General features: G+C 38.5%; 3 non-coding genes across 3 annotated transcripts; 2 read left to right on the top strand and 1 right to left on the bottom strand.

Moving 5' to 3' along the window:
• Positions 1-2,553: 2,553 nt before the first annotated feature.
• trnal-uag (transfer RNA leucine (anticodon UAG)) lies at positions 2,554-2,635 on the top strand. The gene has a single exon. It is a non-coding gene; the product is annotated as a tRNA-Leu (tRNA).
• Positions 2,636-3,244: 609 nt separating this feature from the next.
• On the top strand, positions 3,245-3,326 carry trnas-gcu (transfer RNA serine (anticodon GCU)). The gene has a single exon. It is a non-coding gene; the product is annotated as a tRNA-Ser (tRNA).
• Positions 3,327-6,648: 3,322 nt separating this feature from the next.
• Positions 6,649-6,720, bottom strand: trnap-cgg (transfer RNA proline (anticodon CGG)). The gene has a single exon. It is a non-coding gene; the product is annotated as a tRNA-Pro (tRNA).
• Positions 6,721-10,571: the final 3,851 nt, after the last annotated feature.

Below are 10,571 nucleotides of genomic sequence, written 5' to 3' on the forward strand. Positions count from 1 at the left end.
AGACTAATATTTAATATAATATAGTTAATATTTCTGCAATAACAAAAAGTCAATGTTAACTCACCTAGTGAAAGCCACAGATACATGAATATAACAGTGAACATGATGACTGGTCTTAGCTCAGTGAAAATAGTGGAGATCTTTCTGTAATCTAATATGTTAACACCATAAAGCTTCAAAATTGCTCCACCCCACAGCATCACATGACAGTGTCACCAATGTTGTTGTCAGATTGTTGATTCTTACTGAAACATCCTGGCTTTACATTCAGCCTCATATGGGGAACCTGTCCAGAGGACATTTAAGTAAACACATACTGAAAGCAGGAAATTAATGTATTTATGTTATTTTACATATGTTAGTGATGTCTCTAATTTAGAGAAAGTTTGTGTAAACACCAGCAGGCAGATTAATGTTAGAAACACTAAGTGGAAGAGAATATGTTTTATTTAAGAATGAGGAAGAAATTAGTAGTTTCCCTTGGTAATTAAGGTTGAATTAATCCCTTATTTCTCAGCTCTAACAGTTAAATCTGAAAAATAAAACTTTCCTGTACTCACAATAGCATCAGAAGAAGAGAAAGAAGAATAAAGGCACATTCACATATAAGTTTCTAGTTTTTAATGTTTCTGACACAGCAGGTGCCAATGAAATGACATTAGATGAGAATTTATTCTTATGACAGTTTAGTGTTAAGTGGACAGTTGTGTTGTTTAATCAGAATGATATCTCTGAAATTAGCTTAGGCACTAAGAGTAACCAGGGCAGGGGTTAGGATATTATATCAGCAGTATGTATGATAGAAGAACAAGTATACTCTATGTCTCAGAGAATGTGAGCAGGTTGTGTGGTAGTGTCTCTAGAACTTAACCCACAATACGATAAGTGACTGCGCCATCTTGTGTTCACTGAAGAGAAAAACCTTAACACCAAAAAAATTGTTTTTTAACTTACCAAATTTATATATGTGCAGAAATATAATTGAAAAAAATAATTGTTTCTCTTTCTCTCTCTCTCTCTCTCTCTCTCTCTCTCTCTCTCTCTCTTTCACACACACACACACACACACACACACACACAGCCATTTGCTCACCCAATCTACTTAGACTAGCATTATTTAGATATTACTTCAAACTTGTTGCAAAATATACACTAATAATATTAAAAATTAGATGATTGTTCAGTAAGTGGCAATATACAGTATCTCACAAAAGTGAGTACACCCCTCACATTTTTGTAAATATATGGCAACCTGTAGCTCTGGTGAACTCCATGCCCAAGAGGGTTAAGGCAAAGCTGGAAAATAATGGTGGCCACACAAAATATTGACACTTTGGGCCCAATTTGGACATTTCCACTTAGGGGTGTATTCACTTTTGTTGCCAACGGTTTAGACATTAATGGCTGTGTGTTGAGTTATTTTGAGGGGACAGCAAATTTACACTGTTATACAGGCTGTACACTCACTACTTTACATCGGAGCAGAGTGTCGTTTCTTCAGTGTTGTCACATGAAAAGATATAATAAAATATTTACAAAACTGTGAGGGGTGTACTCACTTTTGTGAGATACTGTATGTCCATGTGTCCATACAGCCCTAAAACATCAGGCATGTGTGGCTTGGGGTGCAGTCAGAATTCTAATTCATCCCAAAAGTGTTGAGTGGGTTTAAGTTCAGGGCTGTGTGCAGGTAACTCATTTATTTCCACACCAAACTTGTAATAAACATCTTCATTGAGCTGGAACATGTTTTTGTAAGAATATAAAAACATCCTATACAATTGTGCAGCAGTTTGGAGAATGCCCACATACTGGTGTGATGGTTAGGTGTCCACAAATATAGCCATACTGTACATATTCAGGACTTTGTTAGAATTAGTATTGTTGTAATAATGTTGTAATAATTGGCTGTGCATGTCAATAAAGAAACATATGTAAAAATAGAATTAATTTACTGAACCCTTCTCAATATCTCAGTACCTCAGGTTATGGACTCTCCTTTCATACATATGCATACTTGTACCCTTTTTTAAAGGGCTACTGTAATATAAGCAGAACATTCATAAAGCTGCAACAAAATGTTCCCAATTATATATTTGCTTGAAATCTAATTTGTGCAAAGCCAATATTAAGTTATAACTTGTACTCAATTCACAGACAGATTAAAGTGCACAGTGGAATTGCACATTTTATTAGGTAGAATGTGTGTGTGTGTGTTCAGTGATTGTTTGCAGTCCGAATGGCCCAGGGTAAGAAGCTGTTTGTAAGTCTGGTGGTGTGAGACTTTGTTGACCTGAAGCGCCTCCCAGATGGCAACAGGTCAAACAAGTGATGAGCAGGATGTGAGGAGTCTCCTGTGATGGCCTTGATTTTGCTGAGGCAGCAGGACCTGGACATGTCATCCAGGGAGGGTAGAGGGCAGCCGATGATTTTTTGAGCTGTTTTTCACCCTCTGCACAGTTTGTCTGTCCTCATCTGTGCAGCCTGTGTACCACACACCCAGACAGTATGTCAGTGTGCTCTCCACAGAGGTCTATAAGTACTGAGCCCTCGGGTAGCATGGCCGAGTGGTCTAAGGTGCTGGATTTAGGCTCCAGTCTCTTCGGAGGCGTGGGTTCAAATCCCACGGCTGCCAGCTGAGCCTTTTCAAGGCAGCGGTTGTGGGCTCTGGCACCCCAAAGGCTTTACAGGGGTTGTGGCTCCTGTGCCTTCTGCAAATGTGCTTAAGAGTTGCCGTTAGCTGGCTGCAAAAAAAAAAAACACGAGCTCACATGGTACCGGAGCCCCCAGACCCAGGTGCTGAAATAGCTCCCAGGTTTCGGCAACTGGTGTCAACGCTGGCTGCTTCGTTTCACACCTCGCTTTTTCAAACAGCAAGTCCAAACAACCACAGAACGGTACGCAAAACACGGTTTCCGTGTGTGTGAGCCGCATCAGTCGTGCCCTTACCATGGTTACGAGCTACCAACAAAACAACAATTCAACCAAGAATAAAAAATCGACATAAGAAGTGGTGGCCAAGAGGTTTGGGCAATGGAGTGCAAGTGCCAGGTGCACTGAGGTGTAAGGTCATGTGGGTGACCTAGGATGCCAAGAGGTTAAGGAAACAGACTGCTAATGCATGTGGGATGGGCTCCAGTTGCTTTGGGAACAGGCTTGTTTAAACGCATTGAGTTATGGCGCTCCTCTACGGAATTGTTGCGGTCTCTGTCGACATTTGGTCGTGGGTGCCACACCTGCGCCTGACGAGGTGGCCGAGAGGTTAAGGCGATGGACTGCTAATCCATTGTGCTTTGCACGCGTGGGTTCGAATCCCATCCTTGTCGCTTGTGTGCCCTTTAACCTCGTCTTTTCCACAACTCTTGCGTACGGAATGCTTCGGAGTGCTAGAGGGGATCGAGAAAAGCTAACCCTGGGTCTAGGTGTTTCGCAACCGTGGGCTGTATTTCCATGTTGGTTGGACACAGATGCTGTAAGGCTGACGGGTCGCCACTGGAGATCCATGCAGATCAATGCAGTGCACAGTCCCGAAGACAGCGGCACAGATCGTGCACCTTTATATATCTCATCAAAACCAGATGAAATATGTAATTGGTCTAGATTAACTGAGTGTGTTAAAGATATTAGAGATCGGATGACCGATAATTTCCTATTATTAAATTCTGACAAAACGGAGATATTACTTATTGGCCCAAAAACTAGTACACAGAAGCTCTCACAATTCAGCTTGCACCTAGAAGGATGCACTGTTACTACTAGCTCAACAGTGAAAGACCTGGGTGTAATATTAGACAGCAACTTATCCTTTGAAAACCATATTTACAATATCACAAAAACAGCCTTCTTCCATTTTAGAAATATTGCCAATCTTAGGAACATTTTATCTGTATCTGATGCAGAAAAGCTAGTTCATGCATTCATGACCTCCAGACTGGACTACTGTAATGCATTACTAGGTGGTTGTGATGCATCTTCAATAAACAAGCTACAGTTAGTCCAGAATGCAGCCGCCAGAGTTCTTAACAGATCAAGAAAATATGATCATATAACCCCAATATTATCATCCCTGCACTGGCTACCTGTTAAGTTTAGAATTGACTATAAACTAGCTCTACTCACATACGAGGCTCTAAATGGTTTAGCTCCCACCTATCTATCCAGTCTTCTAACACATTACAATCCACCACGCTCTTTAAGATCACAAAATTCTGGACTTCTAGTAGTTCCCAGAATATCAAAGTCCACAAAAGGAGGTAGAGCGTTTTCGTATTTAGTTCCAAAACTCTGGAATAGTCTTCCTGACTGTGTTCGGGGCTCAGACACAGTCTCCCAGTTTAAATGTAGACTAAAGACTTATCTCTTTAGCCAGGCATACATCTAACACTTCCCATAACCTTGCACTCCAGTACATCTGATTAAATGCACATTCAGCTAGTACTGCTAATATTATGAACAGCAGCTACGCTAATGCTGTTCCATTGTTTCCTTTCTTCTACCCATCCCGAGGCATACAGAGACTGTGCCGGCTCCAGTGGCATCCGGAGATGGACCAGCTCCAGCCGGGTTCTGCTTGTGAGGATTGGGATATTCAAGCAGCGCCATGGACAACAACCTCCTTATTGATTCACATAACACTATACACATGCTGTATCTGCATCACACAATTGTCACCCAAATGAGGATGGGTTCCCTTTTGAGTCTGGTTCCTCTCAAGGTTTCTTCCTGATACCATCTAAGGGAGTTTTTCCTTGCCACAGTCACCTCAGTCACCTCAGGCTTGCTCACTTGGGATAACATCTAGGACTGTTTGTCTGTTGGTCTGTACATATGTTTGTTGTTTTCTGATGTGGTTTCTCATGTAAAGCTGCTTTGAGACAATGCTCTTTGTTAAAAGCGCTATACAAATAAAATTGAATTGAATTGAATTGATTGCAACAGATTGGGATGCAAACCTTGTCAACAAGAGCCTAAGCCTTTCAAACCTTTCCTGGGTTTGGATCTGGAATCACGTCTGGTAATGGAAGCATGCGTGGTACAACCATTGCGACCGCCTGCCAGAGTGCCTCTCTTTCCAGACCTGGCAGGCCTCCCTTGACCACAGCCCCACAACCCTCCAAGTGCATGGGTAGCGTCGCCAAAAAAACATGGTTATTAATTAATGTAATTAATTAACTGATTAAATATGATTGTGATAGTTAAAACTATTGATAAACTGATGAAAATGAATGACCTGTAACTAGAGTGAGAATCAGTGGTATGTATCTCACTATGTACAGTAAGTTGTATAGTTGATCCGTTTCTGAACACAGCTCTGTGAGGATTCTGTATAATAGTGCTGTATGTGCTGAACTTTACACGTCTCTAGAAGGACACACCCAGGAAGTGATGCAGTTTTAGTGTTATTTTGGACAGATCACTTCACACAGTGTCAGTGACAGAAATCTAGAGTCATTATGGCTGGTGTTGTATTTCAAGATTCATCATCTATACAATACTATAAGCCTTTATCTGTTTGTGTGGTTTTTAAATTATTTGTAAATTTATAAATAATTATGATAATTTGCTGTGGAAAATCATAGGAAACTGATCCAGATTTAAACAAAATCTCTCATAAGTAAATTTGCTGTGTCTATAACCAAAAGGTAATTAAATTCAGTTCAATTCAGTTCACTTCATTTTTATTTGTACATCACTTTTAACAATGGACATTGTCTCAAAGCAGCTTTACAGAAATACAGAAATTCAGAATAGAAATTACAAAGTTGAAAATTAACTTTACCCCTAATGAGCAACTCTGAGGCAACAGCGGCAAGAAAAAACTCTGTGAGACGATATGAGGAAGACTCAAATGTGAACCCATCCTCATCTGGGTGATACCAGAGAGTGTGATTATGAATAAATTACCTTCTAATTGTATATTATCAAACATTAAAAGCAGCAGAGGAGATGATCAGATCCGCTTGTTTAGTTTTATCATCAACTTTAGCAGACAGACGTGGTGGCATAGGGATTTACCTCCACATGGAGTGATGAAAAAAAGGAACTCAGGTTTAGATTTTGGATGTTGTTTGTACCATTGTAGGCTGTTTACTGAACCACTGTCTTTGTTGCTGCAGGACAGAGTAACATCATCACCTTCATCTACAACTTTATGAGTGAAAAGTGGTTCTAATAAATCTGCCATGGAGTCACCTGTTATAGAGAAGAGAACATAATAATTTTTTAGTTTTGAGTTATATAACTCATATTCTATTTTTTCTTAACATCACACAGGCTAATTAATCATTAATTTATTATCTCCTTTCTGAAAAGATCAATGTTAACTTACCTAATGAAAGCCACAGACACATGAATATAACAGTGAACATGATGAATGGTGTTAGTAAAATGACAATATTCTGAGGTCTTTCTGTACTCTATTATATTAATATTTCAGAGGTTCATGTCTCCACAAAGTGTGACATTCTCCATCCCGCTCCCTATATTCCAGAGTTAGGCTCCGGGTTGGAGCTTTAATTTTCAGAGGTAATTACAGCGGGATTTGAACCTCCTTGGACCTCTGGAGAAACAAGCTTCCAAGCAACAACCAAGCCGGCAGTGCAAGTTTCCATTAGTTTTATCCCAACCACTCTATTCCATTTAAAACCAGAGCTCGTCCGGGATTTGAACCCGGGAACTCTCGCACCCGAAGCAAGAATCATACCCCTAGACCAACGAGCCAGGTTGTCCCTGTCAGCTTGCTGTGCGCCAATGAAGGTTCACTGTACTCTGTAACTGTATGATCTTCTTGCTCATATGGACTGGGGTCCGAGTAAAAGGAACTCGGTTACACAAAGTCAAGTTAACAATAAAGCGAGGGCTCCTGTGGGATTCGAACCATTTTGGAATCCAGACACTAAGTGTGAACCAAGTAAGCAGCTCTTGCCATTGGGCCAAATATGTCATTAATCTCCGTGGACATGAAGTTCAAAATCAATTCTTGTAGAACAAGCTTGCTTTAGTGTCAGGTGGAGGTTTCAGTATAGGTCAAGTTTACAGGATTGTAGCTTCTTTGCTGGAAACTGTACTGTTGCTAGGGTGATACTAGGAAGCTGTAATGGAGTCCCATGTGGTTGCTATGGATTTTAAAAAATATTTTAGTATGATTTATGTCATTTACAGGGTTGTTACTGTAGTCTTAGATTTCTGTTCTTGGTGAACAGGAATGAACCCCGATGTGGTCTTTAGCTGTTGTAGCTCATCTACCTCAAGAATTGATTATGGAGCACTATTTCAGTAGAGCTTATTTATTTCCTGATTGTGTGATGGAAACTGTGTTTTAATTTTCCACAGTTCTTATTCTTAGTTATACATACTTTCAGGTATCCTGTAATTCTCAAAAATATATTAAAGACCCTGCAAAGACACACATGATGAACACATTAAATATCATGCTCAGTAAAACAAACAAAGAAACAAATAAATAAAAATAAATCAAGTCAGCTGCTTGTCAAAAGAGTTGTACAATATCCACATTTTATTCCGAGAACATAATCAAATTCCAGCATGTGATCTTTACACTGTCATTAAGTAAATAAACCATCAAACCTGCCACTATTGTTTATGAGAACTGCACTTAATACTGCAGAGGGAGTGAACATGTGGCTTCTTCAAACACACACCTAACTTTTCTATCTGTATTTGGATTCACTTAGAATGTTTTGTCTATTCAATTCAAATAAAGTATTCATATATGGTTATATACATACATTTCTATTGGATCAATAATCAGAATGCTGATGTTATGCATAGCTTCCAGTCTTTTCTTCTTATTGTGATTCTTTAACACTTTCATGTTTGAGGTCTCTGTAGGTTTTTGGACAGTGAAGTTGACTTTCCTGTCACTGTGGGCTGCAAGGCGCAGTAGTACAGTGCAGAGTCTGATACTGAAGCAGGCGAGATCTCCAAATCCACACGCTTCAGACTCTTATGAACTTTAGCAGACAAATGAGGATGAGGAGTATCACCTGTCTGATTCCCTCCCGATTCCGTCAACAGAACGAGGAATTCTGGTGCTGCATTGGAATATTGTCCATACCACTGTAGATTGTTCATAGAAACAGTGTATTTATAATCACAGGAGAGTGTAACTGCTTGCTCCTCTTTACCATAGACAGCAGAAGATGTTGGAGTAATGCTGTCCTGTGTGCTTTCACCTGAAGAGGACATTTATTTCAGAATATTATCATTTTATATTATACAGTATACATACAGTACATGCTTACAATCTAAAACACTCACACATGGAAACATTTCTTTACTAGTTATAAAACATTTAAACATGATATATGGGGATATATAAAATATAAGCTTACCTATGAACATGGTAAAAAACAGAAACATACAGAAAACCATCATGTTTTAATTTCCTCTGTTCTTCTGAAAGTTTCCTTTTTATGTTACAGTAAATGTCAAGTTTCCTTCTACTCTGTCTTCAGTGAAGCATCTAAGCATTTCTTGTGTACAAAGCCTCAACTGTAGCTTCCCTCTGTTTTAACCAATCAGAGTGCAGGATTTGCCACATTATGTAAAATACACACACATGTTCTAAAAGAATTTAATGAGCAAAAGATTCATATATTTAGTTCCTGTATTTCCTATTTCTATGAACTTAAACCTTTTCTAATCTACAAAATATATTGTTGCAATTACAAACAATTCTTATTGTGAAATTAAATTCTTCAGCAGATTTATAGTACACCCTTAAAGTCTAAACAAAACACCAAATTATAACAATATAAAACCCCTAACAAGGTGGTGTTTGAGAGCATGTGCACAAATACATAAGCATCTTGTATTAAGCTCAAGATTCTGCAGTAATTCAAGTGTTTCAGTCGGACTGCACTCCACACACCATGTATCTGTGCTGAAGCTTTGTTCAGGTTTAATGTTCATGGCTACTTTAACACTCCACATGGTTCTGTTGTGTCCAGGTCCAATCAGGTTCAGTTCTAGAGTATTTTCATGTCATGTACTTCCATCTGCAGGAGCTGAATTTAAATAGACATATACATTATTTACATCAAGAACCATCAATATATTTTAAACAAAAGTATTGCTCACCACGCTGGGAATAGTTCACAGTTTCAATTCACAGATTCATTTGGAATCATTACAGCATTTCAGCATATCAGAACACAAGAATAACCCGTCTTTTTCTTTTTTATCTGTATTTCTGACATTAACCTAGACAAAAACAAGTCCTCAGATTCAGCATCCTTAAAGAGACAAATTTGCTGGTGTGCTTGTGATTATTGTCCTTTAATATGACCCAGTTTCAGCACAACATAAGCTCATGGACAGTCTTACATTTGTCTCAAGAATATTCTAATATAAAGTGGAGATCATCAATGTCCAAATGATTAAAAGTTTTCTAGAGCCTGTGGCTGTAAAACAACCGAATCCTCACCCCTCCACCAACATGACACTTGGTATGAGGTGTTTGTTGTGATAAACTCTGTTTGACCTTCAACCAAACATGAAACTATGAATAATGATTAACCATCAGTCCAAAAAAATATTGTTCCCAAATTTGTTAAGATGCTGCCATGTTTTTTTGGAGAGAAAGGGCTTCTTCCTCTCACCTCTTCCATGAAAGCCATATGTGGAGGCAGGACTGAGGTGGAGCACAGGTTTGTGAATGGAAGGTGGTGCAGGGAAGAGTAAGTGCTGTTTCCACAGGTCAGGGTCGTAACACTTAAGACCTGGGAAATGCAACTGTGAATGGATTTTTGCTGATCCATTTAAAATTTGGCAGACATTGTACATCCATTTAACTGAAAATACAAATGTTAATACACAATTTCCATTTTCATTTCATTTTCACTCAATCTTGATGAATTTCATTATGATCAATAAAAGGAAAGCAAATTTGACTAACACTTTCCTTATTCATCCATTTTAACTTCTTGTAACTATACAATGGAATTATGGTCTGGAGTGCTCACAATTTGTTCTGGATCTTAGTTCACATTTGGTAAAGTAACATAGATTTATACACACAGGTATAATAAACACATGAAAGAATAAATAAATGTATGAATGGAAAATAAATTACAGGATATATAATTATAGGATATTGTTTGTACCAGTAAAGCAGAATGTTATCTCTGCTTCACTTATATGAACATTTCAGAGTAACAGTGTACTGAATAAACAAAAAGTAACCATGTGCCTTTATCATGAATTAAAGTTTAAACCTAATGTCATGTATTGGAGTTGAGTTGAAAATCAACATTTTATATATATACACATTTCTTGATGTATAGAAATGATCTGACCGAGGCTATAATAGGTGCAAATGAAATACTTTATTAGAGTTAGGATAGGAGGATGATGAGAGGAGGGTTAATATTGGTTGAAATGATATTAGATGAAAGACAAACACAGAAAATTCATTAACACTAAACCTGGAAATGTAACGAGAAAGCAATTATTTCTAGTGAGAATGATAAAATGCTACACAGGCTACAACTGACTGTGCAATTCTGGTCCTAAAGTCCTGGGATCGTTGTGCAGACCTGTCAAGGGGA

The sequence above is a fragment of the Hemibagrus wyckioides genome, unplaced genomic scaffold (assembly GCF_019097595.1).
Source record: "Hemibagrus wyckioides isolate EC202008001 unplaced genomic scaffold, SWU_Hwy_1.0 Contig2, whole genome shotgun sequence".
NCBI classification, from domain to species: Eukaryota; Metazoa; Chordata; class Actinopteri; order Siluriformes; family Bagridae; genus Hemibagrus; species Hemibagrus wyckioides.